Source organism: Mirounga leonina, unplaced genomic scaffold (genome assembly GCF_011800145.1).
Source record: "Mirounga leonina isolate KUSES-001 unplaced genomic scaffold, KU_Mleo_1.0 Mir_53, whole genome shotgun sequence".
NCBI lineage: Eukaryota > Metazoa > Chordata > Mammalia > Carnivora > Phocidae > Mirounga > Mirounga leonina.
The window spans coordinates 37,953,313-37,968,025 of NW_023270807.1; the positions used below are offsets into that span (position 1 = coordinate 37,953,313).

Sequence of the window (14,713 nt, forward strand, 5' to 3'; positions counted from 1 at the left end):
ATTACCTTACTAGAATTTCCCAACAACCCTGTGAAGTACATATTCACCATAACTTACTAAAGAAGCACCTGAAGTTCAGAGATGCTAGGTAACTTTCTTAAGGTAACACGGCTTGGAAATGGAAGAGCCTGAACTCAATCCCCAAATTCTTGTATCAAAATCTGTTGTTCTTTTACTATCTAATACTGCCATCTAAAGTAAAATATTTTTTTAACTAGCAAGGATCGCCTTAACACTGCTTTTTCTCTTTTCAGATTTCTGCAACATGGCTCCATAACTAAGCAAAGCAACATACCATAAGCTATGAGATTCTGCACACTACTTCCTGTGCTGCCCAGATGAAGACCTGTTCTCGAAGTCCAAAGACTTTACTGCCTCCAGGAATTCTCCCAGAGTCAGTAGCAGTGTAAGGCATGAGGTCAGCCCCAGGGCAGTTGGTCACTAACAACCAGGATCAATAAATAGAGAAGCTACAATAAGCTGTTTCCACAGCATGGTCAGGGAGGCCCACAGACCATTATAAGGCCATAGCAAGAGTAATATGAATGCTTAAAGAACACTTTGAAAATAAATAATGCACAAACCTGTGAATTACTCTCATCATCCTTGCCATGCCTTTTTGCTGTTTGAAAAAACAACAACAAAAAGACTTATGCTCTGTCTTGTGCTCATTTCATGACCATAGGCAAGTGTCTTCCTTTTATATCCTTTTTCTGTAAAAATGAGGATAGTAATTTCTACCTCATAAATTTATTGAGAATATTTTTTAAAAGAATGCATGTATAGTGCTAAGAACCATGACTAGCAAGAAAAAGGCTTGACAACTATTGTTAATTTTATCATTTTTATTAAGAACTAAAGCCACATAGTCCAATATCTACATTAACATGATTTTACTCTTCCAAGAAACTCTTGTCCAAGAAGCTGAAAGTGCAAATAACTATTTTTTTATTTCAGGAACTTCCTCCAAATCCATATATCCAAACTTTTGACAATCTCTAGTTGCCTCCCTTCTCAGGACAATAGACCATTCAACTGGGCTTATCAAATGAAATGGGCAAAAGACATGAACAGACATTTTTCCAAAGAAGATATACAGATGGCTAACAGACACATGAAAAGATGCTCAACATCACTCATCATCAGGGAAATACAAATCAAAACCACGAGGAGATACCACCTCACACCTATTAGGATGGCTAAAATTAGCAACACAGGAAACAACAGATGTTGGTGAGGATGTGGAGAAAGGGGAACCTCCTTGAACTGATGGTGAGAATGCAAACGGGTGTGGCCACTCTAGAAAACAGTATGGAGTTTCCTCAAAAAGTTAAAGATAGAACTACTCTACAACCCAGCAATTGCACTACTAGGTATTTATCCAAAGGATACAAAAGTGCTGATTCAAAGGGGCAGATGCACCCCAATGTTTACAGCAGCATTATCAACAATAGTCAAATTACGGAAAGAGCCCAAGTGTCCATCAACTGATGAATGGATAAAGAAGATGTGGGGTGTGTGTGTGTGCGTGTATACACACACACAAAGGAATATTACTCAGCCATCAAAAGAATGAAATCTTGCCATTTGCAGTGATGTGGAACTACAGTGTATTGTGCTAAGCAAAATAAGTCAGTCAGAGAAAGACAAATACCATATGATTTCACTCCTATGTGGAATTTAAGAAACAAAACAGATGAACATGGAGGAAGGGAAGGAAAAATAAAATAAGATAAAAACAGAGAGGCAAACCATGAGAGACTCTTAACTATAAAGAACAAATTAAGGGTTGATGGAGGGCGGTGGGGGATGAGGTAATTGGGTAATGGGAATCAAGGAGGGCACTTGTTGTGATGAGTACTGGGTGTTATATGTGATGAGTCACTGAATTCTACTCCTGAAACCAATACTACACTATATGTTAACTAACTTGAATTTAAATAAAAACTTGAAAGAAAAAAAAGAACTATAGAAGAATAAATTTCTGTTATTTTAAGACAAAAAACATGACTACTTACACTTCCACACTTGCTTGAAATCCTTGTCTCACTGTGGCCACTGATTTTAAACTATTATGTAAAGAACTTTGTCAGATCCCAATCAGGTTGCTGCTGCAGTGAAAGATCTGTCTTAAACAGACTCAAAAAACAAAATATACATCCTTGCCTTCACCTCCCCCCTCAGAAATGTTACTCAGGCTTCAGCAAAATATTGATCTCCCTTACTGGGTTAAAAATAAATGCAGTTTTGTTTTATGTAGGTATTCTTTTTTGGTGAGTTAGCAGTTGACATTATTATCATTTTCATGCATATAACCTCATTAGTAAATAATTTTGGCTATTTCAGAATGAACTAAAAATGTTGGGGTTTTTTTTCAATGTATGTGCATTATTTATTCAAATGGATATTATGTTGTTAGGACTTCAACATTTATTGTTTAGACATAGGCACTTAAATGAAACTTCACTTTTGGCCTAGGAATATCGTAAAAAAAAAAAAAAATCACCAAGATACTTAGAGTACTGGAAGCAAGCAAAGTTTAGGAACCTCTGCTCTAACCTATTCTCTCTGCACACTGTGATTGTACAGAATTGAAAGAAAGATTCCCTAAATCCAGGGTAAAATTGACTTTGTGCCTCTTTCCAACCTTCAACCCTACCAATATTTCTATGGGTTTCTCTCTCCCTTTGAATGTTTTCATACGGATTTCTAGATGCCCAGAAGTCCCCCTATCCAGAGGAAAGTTCTCATTTTAATCATTAGGACGATTAATCTTATACACACTAAAGATGGAGCTGCCTCACTCTGGCAATTTAATTTATTCATTCATTCAACAAATATTTATTGAATAGCAGATATGTGTTAGGCATTGTTCTAGGACTGGAGATACACTGGTTAGCAAATTTATTACATTAATAATTCTAATGCCCTGGCAGCTCATTTGTAATTGGCTAAACATTTTCAAGCATAAATACACACAGGAATGATCATTATTTCTGAAGTAGGTGTCTAATCCAAGTTAAGAGCAGAATTTTCAGCAGAGAAATAGAGACATACCACCTATTATGCTCACATTAAACCAGGACTGGGGTTGGTTATGAAATTTTCAAATGTGTTTTTTCAGCTTTGAGAGAAGCAAATACATGAACGATCAGTCCTATTTTCTCCAGGTTTCCTGCTTTGCTTCTTATCCATTTCAAGAGTTTTCACAAAAATATATTAATTTCTTTATTAGAATCTAAAATCAGTTCTGGATCATTCAACTCTTCTACTAGAACCAAGTGATGGTCATTCCTGTAAGTCCAGCTAATACTTTATCTTGCTGTAGCTCAAATTTTATTTTTCTAAGAACCTCCTGGATACAAGTTCAAATTATCTTTAATATTGTAATGTTCTGAATTATCTTCTGAATATACTCTGAATTTTGCTTCGCCCCCCCCCAAAAAAAACAATCAGAAAACTATATGTATTTTTGAGTACACAGAGAACTACATTGCAGCAATTAATAACAGTCAAGTGAAGGTGTAAATGAGTTAAATTCTTGTGTGGAGGTTCCTAATTGCTCTGTCTATATTCTACTTTCCTTGTAACAAATTCAGATAAGTGGAGAGGAGTCCACTAAAATGATGCCTCATTTCCAAACCAAATAAACAAACAAAAAAACAGCTCAGAGCTTTTGTACAAGGAGCTCCTGTTTTGCTTGACAATAGATCAATAAGTGTAGTTTTTCAAACCACAATGAGCAAAGCAGTGCCCTGTTACATCTGTGGAACACATTCAAATGCACTGAAGTACTGTTGTTATTATAATTTCAAAAAAAAAAAAAAACAACCCAGAATATGGTGTTTGTCCTTCTCTGACTGACTTATCTCAGTTAGCATAATACACTCTAGCTCCATCCACATTGTTGCAAATGGCAAGATCTCATTCTTTCTGATGGCTGAGTAATATTCTGTTCTCTATATATACCACACCTTCTTTATCCATTCACCAGTTGATGGACATTTGGGCTCTTTCTGTAATTTGGCTATTGTTGCTAATGCTGCTATAAACATCAGGTGCATGTATCCCTTGGAGTCAGTATTTTTGTGTCTTTTGGATAAATACCTAGTAGTGCAATTGCTGGATCATAGGCTCAAGAAATAGACTCTTAACTATAGAGAACAAACTAATGGTTACTGGAGGGAAGATGGGCAGGGGGATGGGTGATGAGTATTAAGAGGGCACTTGTGATGAACACCAGGTGCTGTATGTAAGTGATGAATCACTAAATTCTACATCTGAAACTAATGTTGCACTGTATGTTAACTAGCTGGGATTTAAATAAAAACTTGGAAAAAAAAAACAGAATAAAGGAACATACCATTCCCTGTGAAAGTCTGAACAAATCATGTTCCCTTTTCACTCCTCTTTGCATATTACTTTCAGGTAAGGATAAGGGGTACCCAAAAAACTTTTGGCTCTCAAAGCCACACCAAACCAAGAACAAGTTTAGTAATTTTTAGGGTCCATCTTTCTTCCTCATTCCAAACTGGTGGATATACAATAAGAGAATGATACTGTGACAGGAAAGGGAGTCACCAAACCAGCGACCCTTTGTGACAATAAATGATTCTTTTTTTTCCTCAGGGAAACCGAGGAATGGAGCTTCAGCAAAAGGAGCATTTTTAATTCCCATGGACTTAAAAAAAAGTCCCCAATGTCTCCTAATTTAAGGCAGGAAAAACTCTACATGAAATTCTATCTGAATGAATCCCCTGAACCTCTAGGGACAAATTTGCAAAACTATATATTGAATTTACTCTTCTGTTTCCTTGCCTAGCAACACTTTGCAAGCAGCAGACACACTGCAAGAGGAAGCTTGGATGAGAAAAAGCCTGCTTTTCTCAACTGTTTCCAACATGTTTCAATCCTGAAGCCTTACCTTCAATACTTTTAATGTCAAGGAAAATTAATGATAATATGCACCCAGGGTAGCCCTGAACCATTTTTAAAGTCAGATGTTTTTATTCCCAGTATCCCGGGAGTAGCCTTTCAAAGTGTTTCGGACAAGCTCTCCCTACATGGACTCAATGACTCTGGTCTCCTCCTCTGCCCACTTCCTATGCCCTCCCTCGTCCAGACCCACACATTTATACTTTCATATTAATTCAAATCACTGTGCCACTTCTCCTTGGGATTTGGGGGTTAAACTTTAACTCCAAAAGTGATGTAAATATGACTCCCCATTGAGGAGATAGGCATAAATGAAACAGGTAAGAGAGTTACTAAAATAGCCTTTTTGTTAATGACTCATAAAAACACGGAGTTAAAAATATTCTTTCTGTTTTTATCCCCAGGGACTCTAATGGAGGAACTACTTTTGATAAATTTTCTTACCTTCAATGTTTTTTCTATATCGTAGCTTCATATAAACTTGTTGATATTTAAGATATTCTTTAAAAAAAAAAAACAAACCTAGACCTACCAGAGTCTAGGTTCACATCAACCTTACTCTGGGCTACCTTTTGGCAGATTCTACATGCCCAAAGGGGATGCTGATTAAATGGTTTCTGAACTGGAGTGTGCAGCCTAGGTCCTGATTACTAGATGGTTCTAATTCCATCAGTCTATAGAGCTGCCACAAAGCCAGGTGCTAGTTGTTGCCTATATATTAACACAATAATGCAATTCAATTTGCAAAACAGATGCTTAGCTTCTACTATGTGCCCAACACTTCACATGTAAAAAACTTAGAAAGGCTCCTGGCAAATGGTATGATCTCAAAATATGTTACTATTATACACAAATATAGGCCTTGATTCAGAATATACTGATGTTTGAGATTCAATTTTACTACCTCTCTGTCTCAGCACTATGTTCTCATGGGATTCGAATTCAGCATCAACTTTAGATGCTGTTAACAAAGGTGAGATGAGTCTTTCAGTAGTGTGATTTAATTCCCCCAGGCTCTCACACTGGGGCGCTCAGTCCCACTGCCCAGAACGTTTTATGTGTTTCCAGATTGGTGTGCTGCTGGAGAAATGCCATGTCATGTGTTTGCATGAAGGACCTCTGATGACATGTACATCCTATTGGATGAGGAACAAAAAGTTGTTCTCCTGAACTTTGAGAAACAAAAGTGTCATTTCCTTGAAATTCGAGGCATTTTCACTTCCGATAATGCCTGATTCAATGTTTTGACCCTCTTCTGAGTAGTAGGGACAGTAATGGGAATTCAGAGCTCTCGATGGCAGAGTGTACACTTCTGGCATTTCATCCCTACACCTACCACAGTGAAGGAAGGCTTTAAAACTTCTAAGTAGGTATCCAAAATAACTGAAAACGGGGACTTGAACAGATAACTTGTGTGCCAGCGTTTATAGCAGCATTATGCACAATAGCTAAAATGTAAAAACAATTCATCAATGGATGAACAAATAAACAAAATGTGACACAGGCATACAATGGAATATTATTCAGTCATAGAAAGGAATGACACACGTTACAACAATAACGGACCTTGAAAATATGCTAAGTGAAATAAGCCACACACAACAGGACAAATGTTGTATGAGTCTACTTATATGAGATATTTAGAATAGGCAAACTTACAGAGACAGAAAGTAGAAAGGAGATTACCAGGGAGGAGATGGCACAGGGAGTTAATGCTGAATGGATACAGAGCGTCAGTTTGGAATGATGAAAAAGTTCTCAAGAAGGATAGTGGTAATAGTCACATATTGTCAATGCATTTAGTGCAACTGCATTGTATACTTAAAAAGGGTTAAAATGGCAAACTTCATGTTATGTATACTTACCACAATATAAAAAATAATTTTAAAAAGTAGTGTTGCAGGGATTTAGCGACAACATCATTCACATGTTCTATTGATCCAAAGTAAAGTTAAGACAGTTGAGTGGTGTTAAAAATTGGCTGCTATTTGTCAATGCTAGAAGCGTTTTATGTTTTTTGTCTCATGTTCTTTTTTGCAATATGTACTCAACACTCTTTCTTGACCATTGCTTAGTTTAGGCCTTCATCATTTGTCTTGTGTATTTTGTTCTATACTGCAAAAACCTCCAATAGGCTTCCTAGTTATTCATTATTCATTTTTTGTGAACAAAACCAATGTCTGATCTTACATCTTATAACTTAACTCTAATTTCTGTCTTAATTATCTTCAATGGCCCCTATAACCTATAATTACAAATAATCAAATACCTTAGGACAATGTCTAATTCTCCTACACACACTTAGACTATGGTCTGACCATTAGTACCAGCTTCCTACTTGTTACCACTATGTTCCTGCCAGGCTGGACTACTTGTTGCCCTGCCTTCTCCATCCATGACATTTACTATATGTGAAATATATCTTCTCCCTGCCATATTCCCCTTATGATAGCATCAGTCTAAGGCAGCCTAAAACAGCCATCTCCACAAGAGGGATATCCATGACACATGGCCCTGAGAGGTTTTCTCCCAACCAAAGGCCCTTTCACTAGGAAGAGGTTAGAAGAGCACTATCAGAATATGGGACATGATTACAACTTTCACATTTCCATTTCAGTCTAGCTCCTCATTACTTGGTATTGCCTTCCTTCAGCTATAACATCTTCAGTCAGGTTTCAGTAATATGTTTCTCGCCCTTGGGAGTAAGTTTGCTCTCTCCTTAGCTGACTTGTATATTTGTGTTCCGATTCGTTAGGTGTTGAATGCCAGTTTCAGTTTCTGAGGGCAAAACTACCTATGCTTGCATGTCAGAGTACTGTCACACAATGCAACATCCTAGCCCATGCAATATTTAATACACGTTCCTATACAAATTCTTCTAGGTTATTAGCTTCATGGAACACTGCCGGGTGATTTATGTCCTTATCCCCAGGACCTCTGGGAATAGCTGAAATATAGAAACTCTGGCCTCAATGTGATAGTAAGAAATGTGTTATCAGACAAAAATAGAGTTTATTGATTACTATGTAGACATTAAGAATTAGTGAATTCTTTAAAACCTAAACTTCATTGAAACCAGTAACAATTTGTTTACTCATTCAACCAACTAACATTTTATTAAGTACCTACTAGGCACCATTCTAAATTTGGGGGCAATAAAAAAATATGATGTGGTTCCTGCTATCAAGGAACCCAGGAGTATAAGAAGCAGAGATTTAAAGACATGTAACTCAATGTTTTAAGTGAAATGATAGAGTCATTCCCAAAATACTGGGTGGGGTGAGGACTGATGAACAAAACCTAATCTGGACATCCAAGACAGTTCTCCTTTCATTAAAAGACCTTAACTCATAAACTGAATCTTCAAGAATGAATGGTAGTATAATATAAAGAATCATATTGAGGCCTAGTGTTAATCATGAAGAATTCTAATAATTTGAGTAGAAGCATTTTACCTATCACCTATACCCTAGTCTCTCTCCAGGGATCTTATAGAAGAATAGTCTTAAATGGAGGATCCCATGTTTCCTTCATTTTCAGCCAATTGATCTTTGGGGGACTGAAGGCATTTATTTACTTTTAGCTCCTGTGACCAACAGTGAGGATAGAAAAGCAAGAGTATACACTTCCCATATATAAAATTTAAGTAATTTGGGACTCAAATGTCTAGCATAGGACACCATAAAATTTGGCCATGGCTTATTCAGGATAAAAATGGACAAGACCATGCCCTCAAAAGGATAGGAACAAAATCCTCTCCTTCTGCCCATTTTCACCAAATGAATTTTCCTGATAATGGGAAGGCTAGCCATTGAGATAAAATAGAGGAAGCATTCTGATAAAACTTTTGTGAATGTTTCTCTGTCTACATCAGATTTGAATCCAGACTTGGCTGACAGGTAGGGCATGTCATGTGGAATATCATGTGACTACTATAATCTTCTCATAGACTCTGCCTAAAAATGCCCTTTGACTTTTTTAATATTCTTTTAAGTTATCCCAGAGCCCCGAAGGGTCACTACCATAAAATATTTGGAGATAATTCCTAGTAGCCATGACAAACAGGAATCTGTTAGGCAAGTGGGTGAAGGGGTAAGAGCATTTCAGACAGAGCAAAGACACAAAGGTGTGGAATCACACAGCCAGCTACACACTACAGGGCAGGTGTTGGTTGGAAAGATTATGCAATTAGAAGCAGATAGGGGCCAATGGGGGCCTTTTACTCCACAGTAAGAAAACTGATGCTGTAGACAATTATATCATATTGAGGGCTTTAACAAGGAGAGTGAACATCAGATATGTGTTTAAAGAGTTTATTTAGTCTATTAGCTATTTAGAAAATGGAATTGATGGGAAACAAAGGCTAAATGACCAGAGACCACCTAGAAAGACTGCAAGAGTTAAAGCAAACTAGAACAGAGGCAATAGAAACAGAGAAGGGGCGGGGACATACTCAAAAAAAATACTTAGGGGTTTATTGGATGTGGCTGGTGAGGGAGAAGTCTCAAGAATTGCTCCTAACTTTTTGGTTTGGTTAGAAGAACTAAGTGGATGGTGTTATCATCAACTGAAATAAAAACTGGAAAAGGAAGTATTTTATAGGGGGAAATTAAGAGCTCTGTGTGAGTTGTGCTGACTTTTAAGGGCATATAAGACATACAGGTGAAGGTGCTGGGTGAAGAATCTAGACATAAGAAAAAATTGCCAGCAATAAGCATATAGGTAGTACTTAAAACCATGAGGCCTGATGACATCAGCCTAGGGAGGGGACAGACTGGCTGAAAATAGAAAATGTACCCTAGGAGGACAGACACAAAAAAGATTAAGAGTCCGAGAAGAAAGGCAGAACACTACAGTGTGACAGAATTCAAGTTTTGAAACTGATAGTTTAAAGACAACAGAGGGGCACCAGGGTGGTTCACTCGGTTAAGCATCAGACTCTTGATTTCAGCTCAGGTCATGATATCAGAGTCATGAGATGGAGCCCCACATAGGACCCTGAGCTGAGCTTGAGATTCTCTCTCTCCCTCTCTTTTTGCCCCTCCCTGCACTCACACTCAAATAAATAAATAAATAAATAAATAAATAAATAAATAAATAAATAAATAAATAAAATCTTTAAAAAAATAAAGACAAGTCAGCAGAATCAACTTCAACAGAGAAGTCCAATAGTATGTGTACTGAAAATGCCGATTTGGCCATTACTGACATTTTGAAAAAAATTTCCATAAATTGGTGGAGGCAGAAGCCAATTTTCATTGGGAATAGAGTACATGGAAAGTGAGTTAATGGTGATAACTTTTCTTCTGCTGGTGTGTAAGAATGCAGAGCTTTGTTCTTCCAAGTTCAGCAATACAATATTCTAAGGTCTCTAATGCAGAGGTTGAGTCTTAAAGACACTTTGTTGTTGTGGTGTGGTGGTGAGGGTGGTGGTGATGATGGTGAGGGTGGTGGTTATAGTAACAGTGGTGATGGTGGTGGTGGTGATGGTTTCTGTTTCTTATTTTACTCTCCACACCTCCAGTTACCTGGACTGTAAGTTTGTTCATCTGATTTTCTGGGAGGCAGCAGATAATACACGATCTTTTATCTGCCTATGGATAAAAGATATTTCCACAGCAAGAGCCTCTCAGATTTTCCTGGAGAAAATAGAACTCAATCTCTTTCATAGTTACTCACCATCTTGTTTTCCTTACTTCTTGATTTTTTTGTCATTCACAGAGAGAGAGAAAGAGTAAAGAGAGTAAGGAGAGAGAGGGTCCTCTGCAGTCCTTGGGTCCTCTGCAGTCCTTCTGACACTCTGACACTCCCCAAAACATAGAAGACAATAAGCCCCATGACTGTAGGGGCTGTGAATATGTTCCTCACCAAGTGAAAAGTACTTAGTAATGAATAAGTGAATGAATAATGCATCTCTGATGTCATTCTTGTTACACATATTTTCATGTTTCTTTGTAGGATTGTAAAATCCTAGAAAGCAGGAACTGCCTTATGTTTTATAGCATTTTTGGTGCCTTATATAGCACCCAACTGCAAACTACGTAGTTAAGGAATTTTTTTCAGTGGTTGAATGAACTCATACAGAATTATGTAAAACAGAAGAGGGAGTGCTCAGCACTGTGAGACATAAATCCAAAGAATAAAAATAGTTCCTGCTCTTGAATAATTGGAAGAACTAAACTAACATACATGAAAAAATTTGGAGAAAATGTTAACACTGTTTCTGGCCATAAAAATATTCATGGTGATTAAAAATCTGTGAGCTCTAGAATTGGCAAAAAAGTTCAGAAGAAGAGTTAAAATTTCATTTGGCCCTTTAAGAAGAGATTGGCTTTAAATAAGTGAAGGGAATATAAATTCAATATCTGGGTTGGCAGTGCCAAACTGCAAGAAAATCCAGGACGAGCCCAGCATAACATGATGGAGAGGGCAGGGGGGAGCCCAAGGTAGATGGGACAGGGAAGGGATTGGCAGCGTGAATGAAAATGGAAGCTCTACTTTTTGTTGGAGAGGTAGGAAAAGATGGCATAAGGTCTATGAATATATTTCAATCCCATATTCCTTTCTGTTGAAAATGTGAAGAGAAAATACGTTGTACATACTGTTCACTGGTTTGAAACCCAAGTTTCTCCTCACAGTGTCACGGTAGAGCTAGCGACTTGGCAGGGCCTCATGATTTTCCCAGTCAAGCGTGCAGATGCTGTGATGAATATGGAAGGCAGTCTGGGAGAAACACACAGAAACAGATTTATTTTTTAGTAACATTTATTTCCTCTTGGCTCATCAATATTGATACAACTGATAAAACACAACATGAAAAGACAGAAAAGCATCCCTTCTCACCAAAGAGAAGAGCTGAGATGGAAGGAAACTGAGCAAAAGGTTGAAAGTACTTAAGTGGAAACTCTTGTAATGCTGCTAATTCGTACAGACAACAGAATGCTTCTGAAATAACTAATAGGAGTAACCGCACATGAATAAAGAAGTCACTAAAAGCATTCTTTCCCATGTATTTCTAATTAAGAAAAAAAGCCCATTCAGTAATAATGTAACAAAATCTTAATCGTGCTATTTATGGTGTTTATGAGTATTTGTTCTATTTTGAAGGTTCCTCTATGAATTCCATTTTGGCAGTTATTGGAATTTTAAGAGATCATCATTCACATGGATATATTTTTCATAGGGTTTTAGTTTGCCACACTCATTGTAGCCAACAAAGAAATTACTGCCTTTCATTTTAACAGTGCTAGCAGTGCTTGGCATATAGTAGATATTCAATATATATTTGTTGAGTTCAATTCTGAGAAGATTTATTTGCTTTGCAGCTTAACATGTAATATAAAATGACTAATTTCTAGAGAAACAACTTTTTTTCCCATACTCTCAAATTTTCCATACTCTCAGTTTAAAATTTGCTTTGTTTTCTTTGTTTGCAATAACAACAATAAGACATAATGATAATAACTTATTCTGCTTTCTTCTGATGGTAAATTCCATAAGAAGGGAAATCTGGACTGTTTCGTTGGCTGCCTGGCATATAATAGATTCTCAACAAATATTTTTTAAATAAATGAACAAATAAAATTGACTTCCTTGACGCCTGTGTGTGTGAGAAATATTCTTAGTAACTTTAATACATGTACACATTTACCTCCCCAAATCTAATTGTACTCATAATTTCTTTGAGACATCTCTTAAGACTATCCTGCTTAGAACTATTCAAAATGGTGTTTTTTAACTACCAAAAAAAAAAATGAACAGAATTAGGATTTATCTAATTCTAGATGAACTAGACACAATTCAGAATTTTCAGGAATTAAATGTATCAACTAATTCCTTTCATTTACTAACTATTGAAAACCTAACTTGGTTTCTAAAAATTTCTGAAGGAATTCCAAATTAAAAATCATAAACACAGCAAAATAAGCATCAGTCTTGATTTAATATTCTTAATTGGGTCATATTTAAATAAGAGAGACTATTCTGCTCTATTGGAATATGAAAACCTTATTCAGGAGCCAAACAAAATGAAAGAGAGTGCTTTTCCAGAAGTATTTCAGCCCAATCCTCATAAAAACTTGTGTGGGCTATCCATTATTTGCTGCAGTTTGGAAACTTTTTAGACTTTGGAAAAATTCCTTCAGAGAAAAGGGTTTGCAAAGAAGTAGTATGTAAAACAGATTATTAGAGTTGCTCAAGTGGCAAGTGGGGGTGGGTGGGACACCATGAGGATCTAGGGAATCCTGTTATGCACAGGGAATTGGGGACTAACAAGAGCTTGATTCTAAGCACAAGACTCCACTAACAAGACTGCCCAGGTGACCTTCCAAGCTTCAGAATTCTCATCTGTAAAAGGGAAAATATGATCTATCTTATGGAATTGAGATGACTGTTTGAGGTATTCAGTGTAAAGCCTGAGATGCAATAAGCGGTCACCAAATGGTATAATGGCAGAAAATGTTGGTACTCCACTCCTCTCCTTGGATCTCTATTCAGCATTTTAGTGCACTTCACCCAACTCCTCCCCTTCAGTGAGCACTTACACTTGCTTTTGGGAGAACCCAGGCAGGGATAGGTGAAGTGCCTGGGAATTCACATCACCAACCCATCTGATCCACCCCATGGCACCCAGTGACTGAAAAGTACTGAAAGGAGTATTTAAGCCTTACTATTCATTATACTACCCCACTTCAGGGTCAAGCTAAAGCCATCTCTGGCACTTGGACTTAAAAAAAAAAAAAATTACTCCCTTACTTGTCTTCTTGCTTTTCCCTGTCCTGCTGCCCTACTCCCTTTATAGATCTTCCTGGGTGTGCTTCTTTAGCAAAGAACTTACACATGAATACCCTCTTTAGGGCCAACCCTAGGCTACACAACCTAAATGGGGATCAATGGATATTTATTAGCATGGGATACAAGGTACTGAATAAAAATCCCAACCTCATTTTCAGACACTCAGCCCCGTTACATCCTCTCCATGGCTACTCTAACTCTGCCCCGGAGAAGCCTTGGGGCTCCCAATACACCATGAATGTACATGCCTCCCTTTTTTCTGTTAGAATGCCTTTCTCTGTGAGAAATGCCTAGTCATCCTTCAGGACCCTCTTCAAATGTTCCCTCCTCTGTGATATGCCCTGAAATCCCAGCAGAAATAATTGCTCCCTCTGTGAGTGTCCTTAAATTGTATCCATATCTCTTCTATAAAATACACCACATTGTTTTTTTTTTCTTTCAGATTTTATTTATTTATTTGACACAGAGAGAGAGAGACAGTGAGAGAGGGAACATAAGCAGGGGGAGTGGGAGAGGGAGAAGCAGGCCTCTCGCGGAGCTGGGAGCCTGATGTGGGGCTCGATCCCAGGACCCCGGGATCATGACCTGAGCCGAAGGCAGACGCTCAACCGACTGAGCCACCCAGGCGCCCCTAAAATACACCACATTGTATTGGTGAGTGTCTGGGAAATTTTTGAGAAGATTGACTTCATACTACTCATTTACCTTTGCATTTCATCTAGTTCCTCTCCAGCCATCCTTCCACTCCCCTTCATCCTTGTCACATACATGTCCAAGACCCTTTACCCAAACCCATATAACTACATGAGTTTTGGAATTCAAAACTTTCAGCACTTAGAATGGTATTAGAGGCCATGTACCACATCTTACAGAATATTCCTAGCAGGTTCTGGGGTGGTACTTCAAAGCTGAATACATCACAGTTTCTTCAGTGAGAGAAATGAGTATTTACATTAAATGGGATAAATAAAAAATGCATATAGCC

The 14,713-nt window shown here is 37.6% G+C and overlaps 1 long non-coding RNA gene across 1 annotated transcript in view; it reads right to left on the minus strand.

The window, feature by feature from the left end:
* Positions 1-14,713, minus strand: part of LOC118001116 — a 42,414-nt gene that overhangs the window by 8,666 nt on the left and 19,035 nt on the right. The window contains exon 2 of the long non-coding RNA XR_004676626.1: positions 11,538-11,658. This is a non-coding gene — a long non-coding RNA (uncharacterized LOC118001116). The remainder of the gene's footprint in view (positions 1-11,537; positions 11,659-14,713) is intronic.